Source organism: Neofelis nebulosa, chromosome 5 (genome assembly GCF_028018385.1).
Source record: "Neofelis nebulosa isolate mNeoNeb1 chromosome 5, mNeoNeb1.pri, whole genome shotgun sequence".
In the NCBI taxonomy this organism is placed as follows: Eukaryota; Metazoa; Chordata; class Mammalia; order Carnivora; family Felidae; genus Neofelis; species Neofelis nebulosa.
Genome location: NC_080786.1, coordinates 48,986,403 through 49,014,113, shown reverse-complemented (window position 1 = coordinate 49,014,113; position 27,711 = coordinate 48,986,403). Strand labels below are relative to the sequence as shown.

The window sequence follows — 27,711 nt, the reverse complement described above, 5'->3', positions numbered from 1 at the left end:
TCCTAAACAAAACATTAATAATAATGGGCACTTTGGCTCTGAACAAATGTGGTAATCCCCTTTCCCTTAAAAAAATGGAATTCTTGAAAAGCACAGTATGTCAGGGCTCACTCAGCAATATGTACTAAATTTGAAACAATACAGATAAGATTAGCATGGTCCCTATGCAAGGATGACACACAAATTCCTGAAAAATTATCTTTCTTAAGATATAGAAGCAACCCAAGTGTCCATCGATAGAGGAATGGATAAAAAAGATGAGATATATATGTATACAATACGTATATATTTTTTCCATGAATATTATATATATAAGAATATTACTCAGCCACAAAAAAGGATAAGGTCTTGCTATCCGCAACAACATGGATGAACCTAGAGGATATTATGGTAAGTGAAATAAGTCACAGTTGAAAGAAAAATACCATATGATTTCCTTTATATGTGGAATCTAAGAAACCAAATGAATATACAAACAACAAATAAGCCAGAACCAGACCTATCAGTGCAGAGAGCAAATTGATGGTTGTTGGAGGGGAGTGGGGCTGGGGGGTGGGCAGGACAAATAAGGAGGAATGGAAGATGTAGGCTTCCAGCTGTGGAATGAATGGGTCAGCAAAATGAGAGTAGAGAATAAGGAACGTGGTCTGTGGCACTGTGATGGGATCGTACGCTGACCAATGGTGACTCACACTTGTGGCGAGCATAGCACAATGCATAGTGATGTTGAATCACGACGTTATACACCAGGAACCAGTGTAGCATTGTGTGTCAAGCACACTCAGAGGAAAAAAAAAAAAAAAAAAAGGCAAGCACAGTGTATCATCCAGATTGAGGTATGCTATAGGTAAAAAGTTGCCTTGTGGCCATAAAGATTTTTAAATAAATGTTTCTAAAATTCTTTAGAATAAATGTTTTAAAAGACTGAGCTCTAGACCTTGCTGGAAAGAACATGATTGTGTTTCAATGAGTGGCAGAAAAGTCACTGCCATATTGTGTCAGCAAAACCTTCCAGAAATCTGCTGTGCAGGGTGTCAGAGAAAGCTATTCACAGGGAGACATCTGCCCAGAGGCACTCTGCTAAAACCACCAGGGGAAGCTGCTGGCAGCTGAGTCCTGCTCACCACCAGGCACTTCAGGAGGCAGAAGATGGAGAAGCTCTAAGTGCCACAGGAGCCTGCCTAGTGAGGGTACTCTGGCACCAGGAAGCAGGAGGGTACTCTGGCACCAGGAAGTCCTTTGGTCCTTCAGTGTCTCTCCATCATCCACTTGCAAAGCCTCGACACTTTGGTGGCCACAGAAAAATATTTACGGGCCCAAATTTGTTCTCACAGAGTAATATAAAAGAGTGAATTTGGAAGTGGAAGGCTCTAAATCAATAAAAATTACATGTGGTCAGGTCACATCCACATGGCTGTCCTGATTTGTGGGCAGTGTTCCTCTAACTGGTGATCTGGAGGCCCTGGCTTTTTCTTCTGTGTGATTTTTCTATCTTCTGCATGCAGTGTTCAGTGTCACAGCACTTGGTTGTATCAAATCAGTCAAAGGAAAAAGATCATGAAGAATGTCATGAGAAAGTTTCTAAGGGCAAGGTCCAGAAGTGGCATGTATCACTTCTCCTCACACGTCATCGGCAAGAACCCAGTCATATGCTCACACCCAATTGCTAAGATAGACTAGGAAATGTAGTCAAGCTGGTGCCCAGGAGGGAGAAATGGTTTTGGTGACTAGTTAGTCTCTGTCACAGATAATTTCTCTTAACTTATTATTTTATTATTCCTGGAAGCAATGCATTTTAACTACTAGCCAGTTACCCCTGGCCTGGGTGATAGTAATATATGTGTGTAATATCCCCAGATGTCAGCTGGGGCCCCTCCAGCCCATTAAAACCTGATGATAATGGTAATACATGTACATATATATTGAGATGTCAGCTAAGAATCCTCTGCCCACTGAGTTCCAGATAAAATTTGCCCAGATCCCTAGTTTCATGTCCCAGAGAGGTCTGCAAATTCCCAGAGTTCTCATATTCTCATAGTCTTCTCCATGTCTAACTTCTGCTTTCACACATACTGTTGCGATTCCTCACTGCTCTGATCCAGATATGAAATCCAAATCTTTCATCGATTTCCACCCAAAAATAATCATTTAAACACACACGCACAGGTATGGAAGACTTTCCTGAAGATTTGCGAATGCCAGAGGAGGTTTAAATTATAGCAGGAGGAATAATTTCAAACTATATACTAAGCAACCTCTTGTCCTTTGGTACCAACTAAAATTTCTGAGGCTCTTCTCATCATTTGGTTTCCTTCTTCACATCATGTCGCCATCCCTTTCTCCCCAGAGTCTCTTTACCTCTCAAGAGGAAAATCAATCCCCTTTACTTTATCATGCCAGAACAACTTAACCATTTTTATTAGTTGTTTCTTAAGTTCCTACTGACACCAGTGCTCTGGGAGTCTTATTTGCCATCCCCAGGGACTCTAAATGTACTCTAAGAGAAATCCATGTGCTGGTTGTTAAAGCTAAAATTTTTACATTATTTCATATAAAGTCAAAATTGACTTGATTACTGACTCTACTAAGAGTTCTACCAGATCAGCTTTCCCAGCGTGTGTTCTATAGTGCACCTGTCCTATGAGATAATCTGCAGAGTAAATGCATACATAAATAAGCGAGATCTACAATCAAGTAATTTTAAGAAACTTTGCATACTATACTCCCCTTCTTGGAAATTCATAATGCACATTCAACATATTGACAGCTGGGAAAAGTCATGTAACTGTTTAGCTGTGATAGTAGCTAACTTACTTGATGACATAACCTTTTTTTGCACAAAATGCCTTCTACTGTACAGAATATACAGAATGTAGAAAGTCCTTTCTAGCTACAATGTTCTGAAACACTGTAATTCTTACACACCTATATGACTAATGACAAAACAACCATAAAAAAAAAAAATGAGCCCAACAGCCTGGCCAGATGGGAACTGTCACACACTTTTTTTTACTGCAGGAGCCCTCTCCCTCTCCGGTGACCACTATGTCCACCCAGAGTTTAAGTCATCTGGTTATTCTAAGAGAGTGAGGCAGAGACTTTCAGACACTAGTCAGAAATCACCAGGAAAAAAGAAAGCAAATTTCCCAGCTGGTGCTAAAAGTTCCCTATCTCTCCACTTTGATCTTCACCAAGGCTACTTGAGGCAGGGCTTTGACTGACTAACAAATGTCCCCTCCCTCTTTCCTATTTGTATTTCCTGTGTTCTCTAGAGACAAGCTGCTTCTGCTCCCTGACTCCTCCCCAATATTTAACTTTTCACCAATCCTGGACTTCTGATCCTTTTGGTTAAAAATACGCTTGTTTGTAATGTAATCAAATTTTATAGCAAGTCAGCAGTCTAGACAGTAGGTGACTTTTATTGGCCCTTCTAACCTTGACACTATGAAGTAGTTTGACTTTTCCTCTAGTAGAACATATTGACTAGCAAACTTAAAAATTCATCTTAAGTGAGAAATACTATTGGGTAGCACAATTCACTTCAATGTTGTCACCAAGTCACAGGCCCATGTTTTTATCGCTTTGAAAGTGTCTTGAAAAACACAAAGTGTGGGGCGCCTGGGTGGCGCAGTCGGTTAAGCGTCCGACTTCAGCCAGGTCACGATCTCGCGGTCCGTGAGTTCGAGCCCCGCGTCGGGCTCTGGGCTGATGGCTCGGAGCCTGGAGCCTGTTTCCGATTCTGTGTCTCCCTCTCTCTCTGCCCCTCCCCCGTTCATGCTCTGTCTCTCTCTGTCCCAAAAATAAATTAAAAACGTTGAAAAAAAAAAAATTTAAAAAAAAAAAAAAAGAAAAACACAAAGTGTGATATAAATACAGTAAATCATTAGTATTTCCTGTCACTTTCTTTGGGAAAATATTTATTTCTGCTTCGGGTACTTTAGACTCTGAAATAAATGTATTGAAGTCTTCTTTCAGATAAATTAATTACCTTTTTTAAAACAAGGTAGAAGTCTTTATATTAACGGACTGTAAGTTCTTTGCCTGATACATGTGTTGCGATTGTTATTACCCATTCTAATGGCTTGCCCTTCATTTTCTTAAGGGTGTCTTTCAAATAGCAGAATTAAAAATTTTTTAAGTTTGATTTATCCATTTTCCTCCAGAATATTTATAGTTTTAGTTTTTATGTTTAAGTCTGTAATCCACGAATGTTTGCGAATGATATGAGCTAGAGATCAAGATTAATTATTTTTCATATAGTTATCTGGATGTTACAGCACCATTTGTTTAAAAAATTTCCTTTCTCCATTGGAACTCTTAGTGCCTTCATTAAAAATCTATTGACCATGAATGGTGGATCTGTTTCTGAGCTCTATTCTGTCCCATTGGTTTATTTTATTTTTCTATCCTTATTCTAATATCAGAGACTTAATTACTGTAAATGTAGAGTAAGTCTTGAAATCAAGTAGTGTAAGTCCTCCAATCTTGTTCTTTTTCAAGATTGTTTTGTTTATTCTAGGGTCTTTTATACCAAAATTAATTTTAGAATCACTTGATTTATATTTAAAAATACATACATAAATACAGGCCTATTGCTGTTTTAAGTGGGATTGCATTAAATTTCTGTCGATTTAAGAAATTCATATCTTAAAAATATTAGATAATGTCATCCATGAAAATGGTATAATCCTCCACTTGTTTAGGTTTTTAAAATTTCTCTTTGAAACATTTATCATTTACTGTATAGAAATTATGCACACTTTAAATTTATTCATAAATATAAAATGTGTTTTTTCGAGAGACAGAATGAGTAGGGGAGGGGCAGAGAGAAAGGGAGACAAAATCTCAAGCAGGCTCCAATGTGGAGCCTGACGTGGGCTCCATCTCACAACCTTGAGATCATGACCCTGAGATCACAACCTGAGCAGAAACCAAGAGTCCGATGCTTCACCGACTGCACCACCCAGGAGTCTCTCTAAAATGTTTTTAATGCTGTTATAAAGCATGCTATTTTAAAGTTCCCTTTTCCAAATGTTTGTTCCTAATAAATGGAAACACTAATATCTCCACTGTCCCAGATTTACCACATGAAAACAATTCTTTAATTAAAAAGTAAATCAGTAAGTTAAACTATGAGAATTATAAACCAAGTGCAGTTTACTTACTGATAAGACTGACTGTTCAGAATTTATTTCCCAATAATATCTTCATAAATTGATTGGCTCTTTATCCATGATAAAACTATTAAGGAGAATGTGAGAGATGGCACCAGAAATAAAAACTTTTAAAGAATTTAATTAAATGCCTCAGTTTCTATGTTCTCTGCCCTTGGCCCATGAACAAAGTTTTAATGTAGTAAGCTTTAACTTAAACTAATCTTTTAATCAGGCTCTGTGCTGACACTCAGAGCCTGGAGCCTGCTTCGGATTCTGTGTCTCCCTCTCTCTCTGCCCCTCCCCTGCTCATGCTCTTTCTCTCTCTGTCTCAAAAATAAATATAAAACATTAAAAAAAAACTAGTAGTTAATCCATGCTCAAATTCAATTAGAATTTTATAAAAATCATTTTAAGCCAGTCTAGAAAATATATTTGTAAGGTGCAAAACCTGATTAATAAATCCAGTATCTATGTTATAAAATGTATACATTGCCACCTCCAAATCTTTTAAATCCTGTAACTATCTTCTCTTCCTTACCAAATCCCTAAAGTCCTTATTCTCATACCTTTTCTTTTTTCTCCCTAATCTTTATTATTCTTAATGTCTTACCTTACAGTGATTATCTTACTTCTATTTTCTTTCTCCAAAATTTTGTTTAAATTCAAGTTAGTTAACATAGTGTTGTATTGGTTTCAGGACTAGAATTTAGTGATTCACCACTTACATATAACACCCAGCACTCATCCCAAAAAGTGCCCTCCTTAAGGCCCATCACCCATTTAGCCCACCCCTCACCCACCTCCCCTCCAGCAACCCTCAGTTTATTCTCTATTGTTAGGAGTCTCTTATGGTTTGCCTCTCTGTTATATCTTATTTAATTTTTCCTTCCCTTTACCTATGTTCATGTTTTGTTTCTTAAATTCCACATATGAGTGAAATCATATGGTATTGGTCTTTCTCTGACTGACTTATTTCACTTAGCATAATACACTCCAGCTACATCCACATCATTGCAGATGGCGAGATTTCAATTCTTCTTGATGGCTGAGAAATATTCCATTATATATATCTCACATCTTCTTTATCCATTCATCAGTCGATGGACATTTGGGCTCTTTCCATTGTGCTGCTATAAACATTCGGGTGCATGTGCCCCTTCAAAACAGCATTCCTGTATCCTTTGGATAAATACCTAGTAGTGCAATTGCTGGGTCAGAGGGTAGTTCTATCTTTAATTTTATGAGGAACCTCCACACTATTTTCCAGAGTGGCTGCACCAGTTTGCATTCCCACCAGCAGTGTATGAGGGTTCCCCTTTCTCTACATCCTCACCAATATCTTTTGTTTCCTAAGTTGTTAATTTTAGTCATTCTGAGAGGTATAAGGTGATATCTCATTGTGGTTTTGATTTGTATTTCCCTGGTGATGAATGAAGTTGAACATTTTTTCATGTGTCTGTTAGCCATCTGGATGTCTTCTTTGGAGAAGTGTCTCTTCATGTCTTCTGACCATTTCTTAACTGGATTATTCATTGTTTGGGTCTTGAGTTTGATCAATTCTTTATAGATTTTTTGGATACTAGCCCTTTACTCAATACGTCATTTGCAAATATCTTTTCCCATTCCATAAGTTGCCTTTTACTTTTGTTGATTGCTTCCTTTCCTGTGCAGAAAGAAGCTTTTTATATTGATAAAGTCCCAATAGTTAATTCTTATTTTTATTTACCTTGCTTCCAGTGACATGTCTAGTAAGAAGTTGTTGTGGCCTAAGTCAGGTAGGTTGCTGCCTGTTTTCTCCTTTAGGATTTTGATGGTTTCCAGTCTCACATTTACATCTTTCATGCATTTTTAATTTATTTTTGTGTATTTTCATTCTTCTGCATATTGCTGTCCAGTTTTCCCAACACCATTTGCTGAAGAGACTGTCGTCTTTCCATTGGCTACTCTTTCCTGTTTTGCTGATTAATTGACCATACAATTGTGGGTCCATTTCTGGGTCCTCTATTCTGTTCCATTGATCCATGTGTTTGTTTTTGTGCCAGCAGAATACTGTCTTGATAATTACAGCTTTGTAATACAACTTGAAGTCTAGAATTATGATGCCTCCTGCTTTACTTTTCTCTTTCAACATTACCTTGGCTATTTTGGGTCTTTTAGGGTTCCATACAAATTTTAGAATTGTTTATTCTGTTAAAAATGCTGGCGTTACTTTGATTGGGATTGCATTGACTATATAGATTCCTTTGGGTAGTATGGACATTTTAACAATGTTTGTTATTCCAGTCCATGAGATGGAATACTTTTCCATTTCTTTATGTCTTCTTCAATTTCCTTCATAAGTGTTCTATAGTTTTCAGAATACAGATCTTTTACCTCTTTGGATAGGTTTATTCCTATGGATCTTACGGATTTTGGTGCAATTGTAAATGAGATTAATTCCTTGATTTCTCTCTCTGATGCTTCTTTATTGGTGTACAGAAATGCAATAGATTTCAGTACATTGATTTTATATCCTGCAACTTTGCTGAATTCACATATCAGTTCTAATAATTTTTTGGTGGAGTCTTTTGGGGTTTCCACATAGAATATCATATCATTTGCAAAGAGTGGAAGTTTGACTTCCTCCTTGCTGATTTGGATGCCTTTTATATCTTTTTGTTCTCTTATTGTTGAAGCTAGGACTTCCAATACTATGTTGAACAACAGTAGTAAGAGTGGACATGACTGTCATGTTCCTGACCTTATGGGAAAATCTCTCAGTTTTTCCCCATTGAGGATGTATTAGCTGTGGGTCTTTCACATACAGCCTTTATGATATTGAGGTATGTTCCTTCTATCCATACTTTCTTGAGGGTTTTTATCAAGAAAGGATGTTATATTTTTGTCAAATGCTTTTTCTGTGTCTATTGAGAGAATCATAAGGTTTTTATCCTTTCTTTTATTAATGCAGCATATCGCGTTGATTGATTTGTGGATATCGAACCACCTCTGCAGCTCAGGAATCAATCCCACTTGATTGTGGTGAATAATTCTTTTAATGTACTGCAGGATTAGATTTGCTAGTATCTTGTTGAGTTTTGTGCATCCATGTCCATCAGGAATATTGTTCTTTAATTCTCCTTTTTAGTGGGGTCTTTCTCTGGTTTTGGAAGCAAAGTAATGCTGGCTTCAAAAAATGAGTTTGGAAGGATTCCTTCCACTTCTATTTTTTGGAACAGTTTCAGAAGAATAGGTATTAATTCATCTCTAAGTGTTTGGTATAATTTACCTGGGAAGCCATCTGGCCCTGAACTCTTGTTTGTTGGGAGATTTTTGATTACTGATTCAATTTCTTTACTGGTTATAGGTCTGTTCAAAATTTCTATTTCTTCCTTTTCAGTTTTGGTAGTCTATATGCTTCTAGGAATTTATCCTTTTCTTCCATGTTGCCCAATGTGTTGGCATATTATTGCTCATAATATTCTCTTATAATTGTTTGTTATTTCTGCAGTGTTGGTTGTGATCTCTCCTCTTTCATTTGTGATTTTATTTATTTATTTATTTATTTATTTATTTATTTATTTAGATAAGTCTGGCTAGTGGTTTATCAATTTTGCTAATTCTTTCAAAAAACCAGTTCCTAGTTTCATTTATCTGTTCTACTGTTTTTCTTATTTCTATATAATTTATTCCTGTGCTAACTTTTATTATTTCCCTTTTTCTGCTGGTTTGGGGCTTTATCTGCTGTTCTTTTTCCAGCCCTTCTATGTGTAAGGTTAGGTTGTATATTTAAGACTTTTTTCCTTCTGGAGAAAGGCCTGAATTGTTATATACTTCCCTCTTATGACTGTCTTTGTTGCATCCCAAAGGTTTTGGACTTTTATGTTTTCATTTTCATTGGCTTCCCTGTAGGTTTTTAGTTTTTCTTTAAATTCCTCGTTAACCCATTCATTCTTTAACAAGATGTTCTTTAACCTCCATGTATTGGTGATCTTTCAAATTTTTTTCTTGTGGTTGACTTCAAGTTTCAGAGCGTTGTGGTTGGAAAATATGCACGGCATGATCTCAATCTTTTTGTACTGGTAGAAGCCTGAATTGTGACCCAGTATGTGATATTTCCTAGAGAATGTTCCATGTGCACTCAAAAGAATGTATATTCTGCTGCTTTAGGATGAAATGCTCTGAAAAAAAAAAAAAAAAATATATATATATATATATATATATATATATATATATATATATATATATATCTGTTAAGTCTATCTGGTCTAAGTGTCATTCAAAGCCATTGTGTCCTTGTTTATCTTATGCTTAGATGATCTGTCCATTGCTATAAGTGGGGTGTTAAAGTCTCCTCCTATTATTGTATTATTATCAATGAGTTTCTTTATATCTGAACTTCTATTTTATTTTTTTTAATATTTGAAATTTATTGTTAAATTGGTTTCCATACAATACCCAGTGCTCATCCCAAAAGGTGCCCTCCTCAATACCCATCACCCACCCTCCCCTCCCTCCCACCCCCCATCAACCCTCAGTTTTGAACTTCTATTTTAAAGGTAACTAGATTTTTCTTTTCTTGAATAAATCTTCATAAAAGAGGCCTGTCTGGCTCCCATCATGTTTTTCTCTTGAATATCCCCCTGTCTTCATCAGGTACTCACTAAACAAACTTCCCATGTCAGCACATGCCCAGAACATAAAAGGGATTTGGGTAAATATTTTAAATATGTAAATGAGTAAACCAATAGAAGTATAAATTAAATGAATCTGGATTATATTATCAACTTTCCCTAAATTCTCTAACATTAGTAATTCAATAATGATTTTCCAATCCTAACCCCTGCTGAACATTTTTGTTGCACTTGGTACCACTGACACCTTCCTCCTTCATAACCTTGTCTTGTGTTTGCTTTAATTTCTTCTTTCTTATAACATTATGTTTCTATCACATTATTTTGTTCCTTATCTTCCTCCCACTCACTTCTATTGACCTTCTAGTTCTTTTCCTCTACATGTGTTTCTTAAGAGTTCATCCAATTTCCAGTTTAAATTGATTTTATGGATCAGATATGCTACCACCTCATAGAGTGCCCCTATGAATGCAAAAAAAGGCAGACTTTCTGGGAAGACACAGCTCTGTAGATGCACAGATTGTGAATATAAGCCACTTTTGTACAAATCTGAAAAATACGCATCTTCCTTGGACTCAGCCAGATACACCATAAAAGAAGTCCTGTGAATGGTTCCCAAATCTAAATTTCTAGACAAACTGTCAAACCTGCATTACCTGTAAAGGGTTCATAGGAATACTCTTAGGTAATATGGGATTAGGTCAAAAAATCAAAATTAGTTCCTTTCATCTAAATGTACTATTGTTTCCAAATCCAAGATTGCATTACTTTATCAATGATCAAGCCATTCTGATGTGTACTTAACTTTTTTCCCCCAGTTTTGCTAAGAAATAGTTGACATCGGGGCACCTGGGTGGCTCAGTCGGTTAAGCATCTGACTTCTGACTGCAGCTCAGGTCATGATCTCTCAGCCAGTGAGTTCAGGTCCCGCATTAGGCTCTGTGCTGACAGCTCAGAGCCTGGAGCCTGCTTCAGATTCTGCGTCTCCCTCTCTCTCTGCTCCTCCCCCACTCATGCTCCCTCTCTCTCTCTGTCTCTCAAAGATGAATAAATGTTTAAAAAAATTAAAAAAAAAAGAAATAGTTGACATAGATTATAAATTTAAGGTGTTACTGCATAATGGTTCGATTTACATATATTGTCAAATGATTACCACAATAGGTTCAGCTAACATCCATCTTGTCATATAGATAAAATAAAAAGAAAGAGAAAAAAAGAAAAAAAAATTCTCCTTGTGATCAGAACTCAGAGGATTTACTTGTCTTAACAACTTTCCTATATATCATACAGCATCATTAGCTTTAGACATCATATTGTACATTACATCCCTAGTACTTATTTATCTTATACCTGGAAGTTTGCACCTTTTGACCACAATTTTCCCTCCCCCTACCTTCCATGTAACCACAAGTGTGATCTCTTTTTCTAGGAGGTTTTGTTGTTGTTGTTGTTGCTGTTGTTTTCTGTGTGTATTTTTTTTTAATCATACAGTACTTGTCTTTCTCCATTAGACTTATTTCCCTTAGAATAGTGCCTTCAAGGTCTATCCACGTTGTAACAAATGGTAGGAGATCCTCATTTTTTACAGCTGAATAACATTCAAGTGTGTGTATGTGTGTGTGTGTGTGTGTGTGTGTGTGTGTGTGTGTGTGTATCACAACTTCTTTAACCATTCATCCACCAACAAACACTTAGGTTGTTTCCATGTCTCGGTTACTATAAATAATGCTGTTACAAAGTGGGGTGCAGATATCTTCTTGGGGTAGTGTTTTCACTTCCTTTGAAACATAAAGTGGAATATTATTAAGCCATAAAAAAGAATGAGATCTTGCCATTTGTGACAACACTGATGGACCTAGAGGAGTTTATGCTAAGTGAAATAGGTCATTCATAGAAAGATAAATACCACATGATTTCACTTATACAAGGAATCTAAAACAGCAAAGAAAAACAAACAAAAAACAAAAGAGACTCATAAATACAGAGAACAAACTGGTGGTTGTCAGAAGGAGAGGGTGGGACCATGGGCAAAATAGGTGAGGGAATTAAGAGGTACAAATTTTCCAGTTATAAAATAAGTGATGGAGATGAAAAGTGCAGCATAAGGAATATAGTCAATAATATTACAATAACATTGTATGGTGACAGATGGTAACTACAGTTGTGGTGAGCATTGTGTAGAATTGTCCAATCACTATGTTGTGCATCTGAAACTAATATAACATTGTATATCAACTATACCTAAATAATAAAAAAAATTAAAGAATAAAACCAAAACAATAAAGAGAACAAAATATACATGTTCTTACTTTCTTACCTTAATCTTTGAAAGAGACTTATGGCAATTATTAAGTAATCACTCATCAACCAATTCTCTTCAAATTAAATACAGCTAAATTCTTACATAATTTTAATTTAAAAGAACACAAATATATACTCTAAAAAATGTTTTCTTCTGGACTTCCAAATCTCTTTATAGCCCGCTTCTTAATTTACATAAAGTAAGACATATATATAATTTAGAGTCAAATAGTTTTATAAGGCCTGTGGGTGGGGGAGTGGGATTATCTTTCTTCTACCCCATTTATTGCCTCATATAAGTAGGTATTTTTAACTCTCCATGATGATTCTACTGCTATATATCAAGCATATTTTTGTCTTTCTATTTTAGGTATTTTTCTGTTGATTTATAAATAATCAATTGACAATTGTACAACTCTGAAGAAAGGTTTTACCTAACATAGTAACTAGAATGTAAGTTTTCTATTAGAAATTTTCACAAATGTTTCCATTGTACAATTGAGTGATATGGTGTAATTTAATAATTTTATATCCATTGGATATTTATTTCCAGCTCAGAGTAGAGATGGAACTATATAAAGTAGGAATTAAAATATAATCAATATAATCCAAATTTAGGAAGCCAGGCAGAAAGAGGGCATTAACTCTCTCACAGAAGCATTTTCAACCCTGGAGTGATAATTCCTTTTGGGGTCTTGCAACATGGACATTTGCTTCAACAACAGGGTTCCATAGAGCTGGAATATTTACTAATGTGTCCTTAAGAACTAATACCCAGAGTGCCAGCTGACTGGGAAATGTGACTCCTGGTGTCTTGCTGGGAAACAAAGCAAAAATAACTAAAAATATAATCTATTGTTTTTAATATATCCGATTCAAAATGCTTATGAAATTTAAGGTTTGGGGGTGCCCGGGTGGATTAGTTGGTTAAGTGTCCAACTTCTGCTCAGGTCATGATCTCATGGTTCGTGGGTTTGAGCCCCACATCAGGTTCTATGCTGACAGATCAGAGCCTGCTTCAGATTCTCTCTCTCTCTCTCTCTCTCTCTCTGTCTCTCTCTGTCCCTACCCCGCTCATGCCCTGTCTCTCTCTCTCTCAATAACAAATAAATAGGCATTTAAAAAAAAGAAATTTAAGGTTTGTATCAGAAGGAAGACTGTAGAAGGTGATGAGTCATTTCAAAGATGACAATTCCTCTTCATTGAGAACAGAATGAAAGCCATCCTAACATAGCCAGGCAGCTACCCTGCCTTGACATCCAAAACATGAATGGCTTGCAGGAGAAAGAGATGCTATGATGAAGATAACAAACACTGACATCACAAGGCTTGTTAAAGGTCAGAAAAGCCAGCCATTAGGTGGCAGATTCTGAATTCAATCATTTTTAAAGTTTAAAAAAATTTTTTAGTGACAAGGATGTTTTGTTTCTCAAATTTTTAAAAAATAGAAATTTTTAAGAAATATAACTCCTATCACTATTGCTATCTAAAACCATTTTTCACCTTATTAATTAGAAGTTAAAACACATGGGGCACGTGGGTGGCTCAGTTGGTTAAGCATCCGACATTGGCTCAAGTCATGATCTCAAGGTACATGAGTTCAAGAAGCCTCCTTCAGACCCTTTACCCCTGCTCTCTCTGCCCCTGTCCCATTCATTCTCATTCTCTCTCTCTCAAAAATAAAAATGAATAACTTTTTAACAAAAGTTAAAATACACAAATGTCATAAGTGATAACAGTAGTGGCATTAAACAAGGACCATGAAAATACTTTTCCCAGAGTAAATACATGAGTCATTGTAAACCTCTGTGCTTTGCATATTCAGTTTTGTCTACCTAGAGCCCTCTTCCTACCCCCACATCTCCCTACTTTGTCAGTGGCCAGTGAAGTGCTTACCATTTAAGAACTAGGCCCCAATAGTCTCCTCCCTCATGGGTTTGCTAGCAGCTAATTCTCTGCTCAGCTGGCACAATCTGTTCTACACCTCCTTCAGGCCAGGTAGTGTGCATGCTGCCCATGCACTTGCCTGTGCGTCCTTTCCCCAGCTGTTCTTGCTCACCCTTGTCCCAAGATCATTGTCCTAATCTTAACAAGTTCTTCCTACATCTCTGTGAATTTCTCTGAGAACCTCTTGACTTGTAGCCAGAGAGGATGTAACCCAGAGACCTGATACAGCAGACTCAGTGGGATATTCCTGTTATACTCTGAGCTCAGAGAACTACCAAAGGTGATGTCATCCACCTCACTGCAAGAACTACTTAGAAGTGTCTAGTTCAAAGGCTATGTCCTAACACTGACCAGGACTCTACCCTCAGCACAAGACTTTTTAAGGAGAAAAAGATTATTCCCATTACCTAACCTCCACCACCCCCACGTTAGTAGAAATGGAGCGGGGCTCCTTCCCCATTCTCTTCCTAAAGCAAAGGAAGAGGAGTCCAAGAGCATCACTAATAATATTAACTAGAAATAGAGGGTAAATTTTTATTTTCTTAATTTGAGTTCTCCTAGAAAGAAAACCTTGAGATAAGAACACATACGCAGAAGTCATTTATTTGAGAAGTGCAAGAAGTATTGGTAAGGGAGAAGGGAAGAAAGAAAAGGAAGGAACGGTAACAGGAGGTTAATCCTTCTAGGGAAATTTGGAGTCAGAGTCAAACACATGCCTGAGAATTTTCCCTGAGGGGGAAGGGAGCTGGGGTATGTATACACCAACTCCAGTCAGGAATTTGTTGAAGGCTACTTTGGGAAGGGGTGGTGGTGTTATTATACTGACATTGTAATCCTTCCTCGGGACACACAGAAATGGCAAAGTGGACTCCATAGCAAGAGAGAAGGCCTTTGGGTGGTTGACTAGAGGCTTACTAAGGGTGTTACCCAGTAACTTAACAGGAGTCCAAGTCTCCTATATTCTAGCAGTGCTTCAACTGCACCAATTAAGCACTTTAACTTTTCAATATCCATAGATTTATTTGACTTCACCTCCTTCTACATATGGAGTAACATTTTAGTCAGACAGGAAACTGAACCATATACTCATGAGTTTTTGAAGGAGTCAGAGGTAGTGGCAGCTTAACTCAATATCCAAGACTCCTGACTCCCAAATCAGTTCTCTTTACAACTGTAAACCTCCCGGACTCTTCCTTGACTTTTAAACTTTAAAACTGTTCAGAGCCCCTGTTCGGACAGCTCAGAGCCTGGAGCCTGCTTTGGATTCTGTGTCTCCCTCTCTCTCTGTCCCTCCCCCCACATTATTCCCATTACCTAACCTCCACCATCCCACATTAGTAGAAATGGAGCGGGGGCTCCTTCCCCATTCTCTTCCTGTCTCTCTCCCTCTCTCAAAAATAAACAAACATCAAAAACAAATTTTTAAACTGTTCACAGCCCATGGGCATTCCAACAACATTAGTATCAATATATTGCTATTGCCTTGAATATGATGATATTGATTCTTTTGTCAAACTGATGTCCACTTGATAGCTCTACTGAAACAATATACCCGTATAATCTCAGACATGTTAGGATTAACTGGAGGGTCCACCTACTTAGATGAGTTGTGTATTAAGTTTCTTCAAAGAATGCAGTACTGACAAGTTACATTACACTTTCAGAGTGGTTTTTAGAGCTCTCTTTGGAAATATAAAAGGTAATAAACTTTTTATTTTCTATATTCTCAGATATTCCAATAGTGGGAAGAAATACCATCGTGAAATAGGTGGAAAAACACTTAAGCACACCAGATGAGCTTCCTCCTGATCAGACATTTTCCTATCTTCCTGAAAGGGGGAATTTAGGGATGTGGAAAATGGAGGGAGAGGCCCAGAACAACATAACCCTGCTATAGTCAGTAAAAATTTTCTTATGAGTAAGTTGTTGTTGTTGGTGGTGGTGGTGGTAGTGTTTTCAAAAGAGCCAGCATAGAAGCTTTGAATGAATGGTTTCTCATTTCTTCCCCCTCTAGTGTCTTGAGTTTTATTTTTTTTACTTTTGCCTTTTTGGAGTTTTTTCACCTGTGAGTACCAAGGGCTCACATTGGCTTTTTGCCAGTAAACATCTGATTTATTTTTGGTATTCCACTTAAACCAATATAATTATGATTGATAGTTTTTAGTAAGAATAGGACTTAAGAGAATGACTGATGGACAGCTATGTATTTTCAAGAGCTTCAGTCATTATGCATATGAAGGAAAGACAACAATACCACAGAGAGCTATCAGGCACATATATTAATGCATAAAGATTTTGCTTAATATCTAGAAAGGTAATAAAACAAATTTGGGGGGAGATGGTTATTACAACTATCAAATATTTTCTTTTTTTTTTTTTTTCAACGTTTTTTATTTATTTATTTTTGGGACAGAGAGAGACAGAGCATGAACGGGGGAGGGGCAGAGAGAGAGGGAGACACAGAATCGGAAACAGGCTCCAGGCTCCGAGCCATCAGCCCAGAGCCTGACGCGGGGCTCGAACTCACGGACCGCGAGATCGTGACCTGGCTGAAGTCGGACGCTTAACCGACTGCGCCACCCAGGCTCCCCTCAAATATTTTCTTAAAACATTAAAACATAATTTGAACCTCTACATAACAATGGGAAGAATGTGAGTGTTCCTATCCTTCAAAGTTGAAGCTGTTTTTTGTGGTTTGACTCAGAATAGTCTCCTAACCAAAACTGCCTGGATAGCTCACCATTATGGCTATAGAGCATGAGTTTTTTGGGAACAGCATGTTAAACCATTCATCCAACAAATATTGTTGAGAGGCACGAGATATAAAAGTAAAAATTTCATAGTCTTTGTTCTCCTGGAGCTGAGTTCACATGTGGAAAGCAGTTAACTGAATAGGCAAAAATAATGAAAAATAAGTACAAATTAGGGTACTGTAGGAATATAGGAGGCACAGTCAACCCAGTCTTTGGGATTCAGGGAAGCTAGCAGTTGGTGTTGGAAGACATGGAGAAGCTAAAAGTATACTCCAGGCAAAAACACTGCTGTGGAGGCGAAGGAAAGTAGAGCACCCTTGGGAGACCCTGGCTAGTTCTGGTGAACTGCACAGTAATAAGCAAGGACTATAAACTGGTGACAAATGGGGCTGGAAAGGCAAAGGCCTTAGAAGTCATGTTAAAGACTTGGAAATTTATCTAAATATAATAATAATTAATTAAGAAGGCTCAAAGAAGAAAGTATCATAGTTTTGTATACTTTGGAACAATTGCTCTGGCTGTACCGTGGAGACTCTTCTTAGAAAATGTAAGACCTGTAAGACAGGAAAAGTCCTAAGGATTCTCTAACAGTAATTCAGACAAAGGCAGTGGTAGCCTGAATGATAATAGTGATGATAAGTATAGTGAGAAATAAATAGATTTGAGAGATATTTAAGAAGAAGACCGTGTAGGCCCTGGTGATTGTTTAGATCCCAGTAAGAAAGGACAAAAAATAATCACAACTTCTGGCCTGGACAACTGAACAGGTGCTGTGCCACTTCCCAAAGACTAAAAACTGAAGAAGAGATGCAGTTTTTATGTGCATAAGGCACTCCCTGGAAATTGGGATTTTCCTAATAACATTTATAATTGTTTCAAATTACCTCAAGGTCTTTTACTGTGCCACAGATCACAATACAATATACATTTTACAGGGGAAAAATTCCAGGTTTAAAGAAATTACATGGCTTGCCCATGATCACACAGATGATAAATGGCAACACCAGGATTGGAGCACGATCTTAAGGTTTCTAACACCATTGCTTGTTGCACTCTGCCTCTATTCCCTGGAAGCTGCATTAGCTCTTAAGAACCACAGGGATAATATCTTTTGCAGTATTATCAGTGATTACTTAATGATGTTCTGATGACCTGAAAGAGATGATATTGCCTTCCAAGCTATTCAATCCACTCATCCAGCAAGGCTATTTCAGTCCCCCAGAGCTTGGTGTCTTTACAGGGATCTTATTTTTAAAAAGAACTTTGAAATAGTTTTTCTACCTTTCCCTTAAAAGTGTTCCACGACGACATTAAAAATAGCTATTTGTTTCAAAATGAGTAAACATTCAGAAGTAGGTCTTCATCAGATAATAAAATCATCATATTCTTATGATTTTTGCATGACAAAAATATCATGGAGTCTATTTTCTGACTATAGGTCGATTATTTACCATGTCAGTTTTAATGTGTTATTTTATTTTCTACCACTATTTTCCCTGTATTACGATCTTAGCTTCCTAGAGGTTTCTGAGACCAGTATCCACTATCAACAGCTGCTCTGCTGATACAAATAAAGTATAATCCAATTTTCTGAAGTTTTAAAAGTACTACTCCTATTAAGTAATGAAGACAATCTTCTCAATCTTCTTCCATACATGTTTATTAAAATTTGGTACCTACTACAAATTATCAAAATCTAGTGTAAGAGGAGTCTGGAAAGATAGGGACAGCAACAAGCCTTGAATCCCAACATAAAAACAGACAGAAAAACCACAGTAACTAAGCCATGGAAAACATGAGGTGACAGATTACCCTCATGAACCTCAAAATACAAAGCAGATGAAGACAAACTATAGCCCCAAGACTTGATGGCATTAGCACTTGAGCAAGAGAAAGCAGAGGAAAGAAGTAGGGAATCTGATGGATCTAAGAATAAATAAAAACCCAAAAGAGCCAACAGCTAATCACTGGAAAGTACATCAAGCTGATTAGGAAACAGGAGTTAAAATCAGAAGTTCTGCCCAATTCAGTATTGGATGAATAAGAGGATTGCATGAGGGGAGCTAAAAGGATTGAGAAGTTTAGCCCTTAGAGCCTGTGTACTCTTAAAACCAACTTGCCATAGCCTTTTTTTTTTTTTTTTTTTTTTTTTTTTTGGCTAGAGCCCACACTGAGGAGAAATTGCTGGAAGTAGAATCAAAATCAAGCAGGGTATGTAACAGAGATGAAGGAAATAGAAGGCCTAGATAAAAGTAGGGAAGGGGAAGAGAGCCAGGGAATCTCAGAAAGTAAGTTGCTATCTTCTCAGAAAGTAAGTTGCCATGTTTTGGAACACGATGCTAAAACAAGAGATAAGAGAGTACTGTGAAAGGAAAAAAGCTATTTGAGCAAAGCCCCTTTCAAAAACAAATTTCACACAAAAATGTGAATGATGAACCTAGAAAGCTTATCCAATCATACAGTGAAGAAGCTATCAAAAACTTCAAAGGTCATGACAAAAGGATTCAGGACCCCACTTGATCACTGAGCATCTTCTAACATCACAAAAAAGATACAAGCAGACATTACATGCCTTCTGATGAAGGAATACACCAGGCCCTAGAGTCTTGCCAAAGGGATACAATCTGAGTTCAATCAATGGATTAAACTCCAGGTACCAGGGGCGCCTGGGTGGCTCAGTCAGTTAAGTGGCGAACTTCAGCTCAGGTCATGATCTCATGGTTCGTGGGTTCCAGCCCCGCATCCGGCTCTGTGCTGACAGCTCAGAGCCTGGAGTCTGCTTCGGATTCTATGTCTTCCTTCCTCTCTGCCCCTCCCCCCCCCAATAAAAAATAAATAAATATAAAAAGTTTTAAAAATAAAAAATAAAAAAATAAACTCCAGGTACCAGTTACCAATTTACAAGGACAGAGGTACATGATGATGTTGACCATGAAAATGCATTTAACCAAATCTAGACAGTGGGAAATTTACTAGTCAAGTGTCCTGAGTCTTTCACCACAAACAATGTAAGTGGGAGCTGGGGGGGTACATAAAATTAAAAAAAAAAAACTACCAATTAAAAGAGACTTTAAAAATATTTCAAACAAAATTTTTAAAGAGGCAAGACTAAACTATACTTTGTAGGAATTCACACTTGGGTAAGAAAACTTTAAAGAAAAGAAGAGAGTGATTACTTTAGGAATTGGCATAAATTTTTTTTAACATTTATTTATTTTTGAGAGATAGAGCACAAGCTGGGGAGGAGCAGAGAAAGAGGGAGACACAGAATCCGAAGCAGGTTCCAGGCTCTGAGCTGTCAGCACAGAGACTGACTTGAACTCCCGAACTGCAAAACCATGACCTGAGTCAAAGTCAGACTCTTAACCAACTGAGCCACCCCGGCATCCCTGGAATAAATGTTTTTAAAGTATTTTTTTAATTTGCAGTTTTTTCACTACATATTCCACTCTCCCCACCCACCCACACACACACACACACCAACTCCCACTTATGTTGTAATATACTGAAAGAAAGACTCAGGACTTTTAACAGGAAAGTTATGTTAACTTTCATGGAGGGATTCTGGGGAAGCTGACAAAGTTCTATTTCTTGATTACATAGTGCTCGCCTCAAATACATCAATAAACTATCCATCTGTTTGTGAAGAGTTTCTGTATCTGTGTTTTACTTTGAAATAAAATGGTTTTGTAAAAATCCAGTATAACGGGTTACTGATATAGGAGAAAATGCCATATTTTGTTATTTTAAATACTTAAATAACTTTTATAACAAAACCATGATTCATATGACTCACAGAGACCTCTGTGATTCTATTTTTGAGATAATTCATTATCTGACATTTGAGAATCACTTTAATGAGCAAGAACTTTCCCTATTGGTAATATCCTGCTTCATGTTGATGCTCCTACAGTCTGGTGTATAGTAAATACTCAATAATATTCACTGAAATAATAATGGCTGCTTTTCAAATAGCATGTTTGGTCTTGAATTTTAAATCATCTTGAAATACACACTTGTTCATTTGCCAGCCTCCATAAGAAAACACAAATATGACTTCAGAAACCCACCTCATTCTTTGTAATCTCACATTAATCTGGGGAGAATTCTATCATTTGAAAAATAAATATTAATATTATTTTTACATGAAAATTTTCACAGAAAAACAACATTAATTTATTTGAAGATTTTAATGTCTTTAAAAATATAAATAAGTAAGTAAAGGAATAGTAGGTAACATTGTATAAATACAATGCCCATGATACTAGACATTTTTTTAATGTTTTTTTAGTTGGAGAATAGGGAGTAAAATAGGAGCAATCTTCCATTTATCACCAGAAAAAATGCACATCAAGATTTTACAAAGTAGAAAAATGATAACCAATATGGAGCTTGCAGGAAAAATGATGTGTACTTATGATTATTTAGTTTGATATTAAAACCTTAAAATCTATTTCAGGTATAGATTCATTTTTAATTATGACCTGAGATCATCCTAGGAACTTTCATCATGGTTATTAAACTGTTTTCTATACTTTTCTTCTCTACTTTGTTCTTTCTCTTAAGAACTCTGATTTCATTTTTAAAAGTGCAAAATCCATCTCTACTTCCTGAAGATGACAATTACATTTAAATCTTTTTTAAAGGAGAGCTACTTTGAGCTGTTGCATTTACTTTTCAAAATCATTACTTTTGTCATGGACAGAGTAACTTCAGAATAGCCAAAGTCTCTAAAAAGTAATTATCCTTGATTTTTTTTTTTTCCTTGAGAGTTCAAAGCCATTTTTATCCTATGCCCTAGATAGTGTCTCCTGATCAATTCTATTTTGCTCTTTATGGCATTATTTGTTTCCTAGATTTGACAAATTTATACCATCCCTCCTAGAAATAGCTTGGCAAATTCCAAAACTAAAAAGGTATTTTAAAGTTTAAGTTTGTAATCACAAGATTTTCTCGTCCTGAGTGCTAATTTTGCCAGGCAAGACCATTTTTTTGTATCTCTATATTTGTGACCACAGAATATCATCCCAGGAGAACTCAGTAAATAGTGGTCAATTCTGAATAGGCAATAAACTTACTAAATTTGTAATTATTAGCATTATAATTAAAGTTATTAATTGTACTCAACCATGAAAACTTTAGGTAATTCTGGAACTTAGAAACACACAAATGGCATATATAGATAATATATTTACTTTGTTTTAATACTTGGTATCATATAAACACAGGTGATGGAAGAGAGTCAATTCTGTACAGCATTAGAACATATCCAATGTAAAAAATAACTCAGAAGTCCTACTTTCCCAATACAAATGTATACAGTGGTCAGAGGGTCAGAAGCTTGTAGCCAATATTCACTTAGGAGAGCATTTAGTACAATGGTGCTGCTAACAATGACAGAGAGAGAGCATTTTAAAGATCCCAAGACCCATTGCTGCTTTTTGGGGTGCTGCACAAACATCTGATCAAAGAGGTAAAGCTAAAATCCATCCCATGCTCTACTTGCCAAGCCCCACACCCTAGGGGGAGGGGTGCCAAGTGGCAGCATTCACAGAGGGGTGTCTTTTCCTGTCATCACAAAGGTAATGTACCTCCGCCCTAGAACTGCTGAATTAAAATATATAGGAGTGGGTCCCCAACAATTTTTATTTTTAAAATCTCTTAACGATTCCTAAGGACTTCCCATAGCTAAGAGTAACTTTAGAAACAGCACTACTTCTCATACCATATCCTTTCAATACACTGGAATAGTGGAGGGGGGTTACATGAATGAATGAAGGAATGAATGAATGAATGAATGAATGAATATGTTCAGCTGCACCAGAAGTCTTATATTAAACTGTTTTATCATCATAACACATGAGTTAAATCTAGGCAGCACAAAATCATCCCAATGACAGTTTAAAAATCTGGTCACTCTACAACATGCTAGATATACGTAGTATTAAACAAATAATTTGATTTTCCCTCCATGGATTACAACTCCATGGATTATTCCCTCCATGGATAACAAATTGGCCATTCTGACATTGTGTAGGAACAATCTGAATCACAATTTACAGAAATTATAACACTGAGAATAATGTAATGTAAAAGGGAAAAGGGAAGACACATAAATTTTGAATACTTTTAAGTAGAGGGACTTGGGGGAACATTTTATTTACATAGTCTCAAAACAGATCGCTGGCTCAAGGAAGATAGACAAGAAAGAAAAGGAAAGGAAAGGAAAATTAAGGGTCACTAATTTAAAAAACTATGGCAAAATTAAGATTCATGTTTCAGTATTATTTAAGAACATGAATAAACTTCTCCAGGGAACGATCAGCAGTGACCATAGTTAGGCTTGGGTATAAGTCTATCCTACAAATGGTGGTGAAGTAAGAGTCCTGAACAAGGTAACAGCATTAGAAAATCAAGGGTTTACAGTCAGATACTTTTTTAAATTCCAGTTCCATCAGGTATACCTGTGTTACATTAATCTTGTTAATTTCCTTCTTCAAGCTTCAGCTTATTCAACTATATTGTTATAGGATTATGTGTGAGAGACACACAAAAAGTACCTAATGGTACAGAGTACACAGTAAATGCAAAGGATATATTCTCAGCCACTGTTTTACTAATTTGCAAGATTGCTACTCCATAACAGCATGAGTCTAAGGAATACTGAGAGGGAAGCCAACTTCCTCTCTTCAGGAAAAAAAAAAAAATCAGAGGCAGAGAAGATAATGCCAGTGTGCCTTGAGGGTTAGGCATGGAAACTTCAGAAAGGGAGAGTCAAGAAAAGAGGGATTGATTTCAATGTCAAAATTACAGTTGTAAGCTTATAAACCTCCCTAAAATATTCACTTGCTTCTCACTCCCTTAAACCGTAATTTCTATTAGTGTATTTAAGAACATTCTTTCCATTCTCTCTCTCTAATCTATCTCTTCTCTCTCCAGTTTATTTATTGCAGTGTTCCTTACTCTACAGATTCATCCACCTCATGGAAACCTCCTATCTACTGATCTTACCACTGACCACAACTCCTTTGTGTTCTCACTTCCCTCTTTACCCAGCTGGGTATTGGGAATTCATCTCTGGTATCACTTTTATGTAGATCATTAATTTCCTTGTTCATCTCTCCCTTAACCTTTCTCTTTTGAAAAAATCCTAATTCTGTTTAGTTCGACTCTTTACTCACTTTGCAGTGCTGGGAGAGAGTCTTTCTCCTGCTCCATGCAGTTGAACAGAGCAGGAGAAAGACACGTAATTCTCTCCCTTTAAATTCGAAAATACGAGTGGGCATTCAGCACTGCCCTGCATTCTCCTAAGAAATTAACTTTCTTCTTCTGTGGAAAACTAATTCACACCTTCTTTCCTATACTCAAATTTCCATTATCTCCTCCCTCCTTTCCCACTCTCTCCTGATGACCTTGACATCTGTAGCACTCAGAAAATTAGAAGCAACAGCAAAAAAACTCCAGTACCAACTCTGCTCAACTCCCTGCTTCTGTATCCATATACTCTGCCTTCCCTTCTGTTGCAATAGCATTCTTAACTTTGTGTGTGTGTGTGTGTGTGTGTGTGTGTGTGTGTGTACCATGAGACCCTTTAGAAGTCTGGTGAAACCTATGGATTCTTTTCAGAGTAATGTTCTCAAATGCATAAAACAATGCTTAGGAATACAAAGGAAACCAATTATATTAAAAATCAGCTATCAAAATGTTTAAAAACTTATAGTATAGTAATACATGTGTTTCCTTTTTTAATGTTTATTTATTTTTGAAAGAGAGAGAGAGAGAGAGAGAGAGAGAGCACAGGAGAGGGGCAGAGAGAGAGAGGGAGACAGAGGATCTGAAGCAGGCACCACATTATCAGTGCAGAGTCAGAAGCAGGGCTCGAACTCATCAACCATGAGACTATGACTGAGCTATAGTCCGACGCTAAACTGACTGAGCCACCCAGCTGCCTCCATGTGTTTCTTTATCAATGCATTATACAATGATCTAGCAGGTATTCTAGTAACTAACACATTTTAATATAGTAAGGAGAAACAACATTTATGATATTTCCAATAGTTGCTATGTGATTTGAAAATATCTATGTTGGTAGCCAATTCTGATTTATTGATTCATTATTGAAGAAAACATTAAATTTCACTTAGAGATCGATAAAAATAAAGATGTAGTTTTTTGCCCATTCAAGTTCACAAACTTCCTGAATTCTTATCTGTGGGCTTCTTGGAGGTCAATGGATATCAGATTTTAAATCCCAGATAAAGCCAACTACTGCACTCACACAAAAGTTGAACATATACTGGGTGTAAAAGCAAATTTCAAGGGATTAAAATCTGATCTTATTGAAGCTAAACCATAGAAATCAATAATAGAAAGACAACTAGCAAATATCTCTATATTTGGAAATTAAGAAATATAAATAACCTGTGTGTCAAATAATGAATTAAAGTAAAAATTAGGAAAGTTTTTAATCTAAATTATAACAAAATAACAAATGATTAAGTATCCAAATTTTTGTGATATATATGAAGAAGTGTTAAAGGATATTTATAGCCTTTAAAATTAAATACATAAATCAGAAAGCAAGGGTTGAAAATTGAGCCAAGCATGTATCTCAGGAAGAAAAAGAAAAGCAAAATAAACTCAAAGAAAATGATAAGAGCATTCATGGAAGAATGATAAGAGCAGAAACTAATGAAATAAACAAACACATTAGTGGGAATCAACAAAGCCACAGGCTGATTCTTTGAAAAGACTAGTATGTTGATAAAATTCTTGGAAGAATAATCAAAAAAAAACAAGAGACAACACATATCAACCAAAGAACATCACTATAGATCCTACAGACATTGAAAATATATATGAGCATGTAATAAGCAACTTCATACCAATAAAATACAGAAAATTTAAGTGGTATGGACACAATTCTAATAAAGAACATATACCAATATGAACTAAGAAGATAGAAAAATGTGAATAGTCCTGTGATTATTATAGAAATTAAAACCATAATGAAAAACTTCTTAAAGAAAACTGCAGGCCAAGATGGCTTCCCTAGTGAACTTTTCCAAGCATTTAAGAAACAGTTGTCCTCAAACTTACAAAAACCCCTAGAATATAAAGGGGGAAGTGAAAATTATTTAACTTGTTCTGTGAAGCTACCATAATTTTCATATCAAAATCTGACAAGGAAACCACAAGGAAAGAAAATTAAGCTCAATACCACCCATGTACATAGACCCCAAAACCCTAAACAAGATGTTAGTTAATCATATTCAAAAAATATAAAATAAATAAAATATAATAAAGATGATAATAATCAAAGTTGTTTTAACACTTAAAAATTAGCATAATTCACCACATTAACAAAATGAAGATTTAAAAAAATGTGATTTCAGCAGATGCAGAAATAAAGTTACATAAGATTTAACATTTTCATAATTTAAAATAGCAAAATAGAAGCTTCCTTAATATGATTTTTAAATGATAACAAAAATATTTACAAAATATAAAATTTATCTACGTTAATGAACAGAAGATACACATACAATAACTTTTTTTCAGAATACCAGCAGCAACAATTTGGAAAATAACCCTTATAAAATTGTATCACTCAAAATAACATAAAAAAATATCAAATAGGCATTTTGTTCCCATTTCCTGGGTGAGGGGAAGCCTAGGCACCCAAGGAGAAATGAGTAGGAGCAGACAGAGGTGGAGGAGAGGTGGCCTTTAAGGCGGTGGTGCAAGGAAGGTTGGAGCTGTTTGACAAGAGAGTGCCACAGACTGTCTAACCCAACATGCAAATAGCAGGTGCTACAAAGATGGTGGCAGCTATGGCAGTGCTTCTACTGAAATTTTATGTTATATTTCCAGCACTTGAAATAAAAATGAATCCAAGTTTAGGAAGTCACTTTTCAGGATCAGAAGTATACACAGCTGTATGTTCTACAGAATCTCCCAGATCAAAAGAAGCAGTTTTCAAAATAAGTGTCAGGTTTATTGAGCTACAACATAGATACAATAGAATTAATTCCTTCTTTTGTATATGAGTTTTGACAAACATATTCAGCCATGTGTCCAGGATAGAGACTATGGCCGCATCCCCAAAAGTACTCTTGTGCCATTTTGTGGTCAATATTCTCCCCTCCTCCCTAGCCTTTGCCAAGGATTATTGATATGTTTCATGTTCTTGTAGTTTTGTCTTTTACAGAGTGTCCCATGCCTCCTTGCTTCCAGAAATATCTTTTAAAAGGATATAGGTATTTCTAAAACACTTTGAAATTTCCTCACTACAATAGAATTTTACTATAGGACTTTCTGATAACTTCATATTTTAAGTGAAATTCTAAGTAAAAATCCAATGCACAGTATAATAATGTGTATTGAAAAGAACAAAATATTAAATACAGATGAAAATACAGTAGTCCCCCCTTATCTGTAGAGAATATGTTCCAAGAACCCCAGTGGATACCTGAAATTGCAGATAGTACCAACCCTATATACTGTGTTTTTTTCCTATGCACACATGCCTATGATAAGGTTTAACTTATGAATTAGGCATAGTGGGAGAATAATAACTAATGATAAAATAGAACAGAAATAACAACACGGTATAATAAACATTATGTGAATATGCTCTCTTTCTCTCTCTCTCTCTCTCTCTCTCTCAGAATATCTCATTGTATTGTACTCACCCTTCTTGTGATGATGTGAGATGACAAAATGCCCATGAAACGAGATGAAGTGGGGCGAATGATGCAGGCAGCGTGACGTAGCGTTAGGCTGCTACTGACCTGCTGACCATTTGTCAGAAGGAGGATCATCTGTTTCCAGACTGTGGTTGATCACAGATAACTGAAACTGTGGAAAGCAAAACCGCAGTTAAGTGGGACTACTATACATGAAAATAAGTTTAAGAGCATTTACATAGTCTTTTCTACG

The 27,711-nt window shown here is 36.3% G+C and overlaps 1 long non-coding RNA gene and 1 other non-coding gene across 4 annotated transcripts in view; one reads left to right on the top strand and one right to left on the bottom strand.

Annotated features, from left to right (window-relative positions):
- LOC131512050 (uncharacterized) overlaps positions 1-27,711 on the bottom strand; it is a 349,282-nt gene that overhangs the window by 199,104 nt on the left and 122,467 nt on the right. For all 3 annotated transcript variants that reach the window (XR_009261890.1, XR_009261892.1, XR_009261891.1), the window contains one exon: positions 27,465-27,630. This is a non-coding gene — a long non-coding RNA (uncharacterized LOC131512050). The remainder of the gene's footprint in view (positions 1-27,464; positions 27,631-27,711) is intronic.
- LOC131513257 (U6 spliceosomal RNA) lies at positions 103-207 on the top strand. Its single transcript, XR_009262488.1, has one exon. It is a non-coding gene; the product is annotated as a U6 spliceosomal RNA (small nuclear RNA).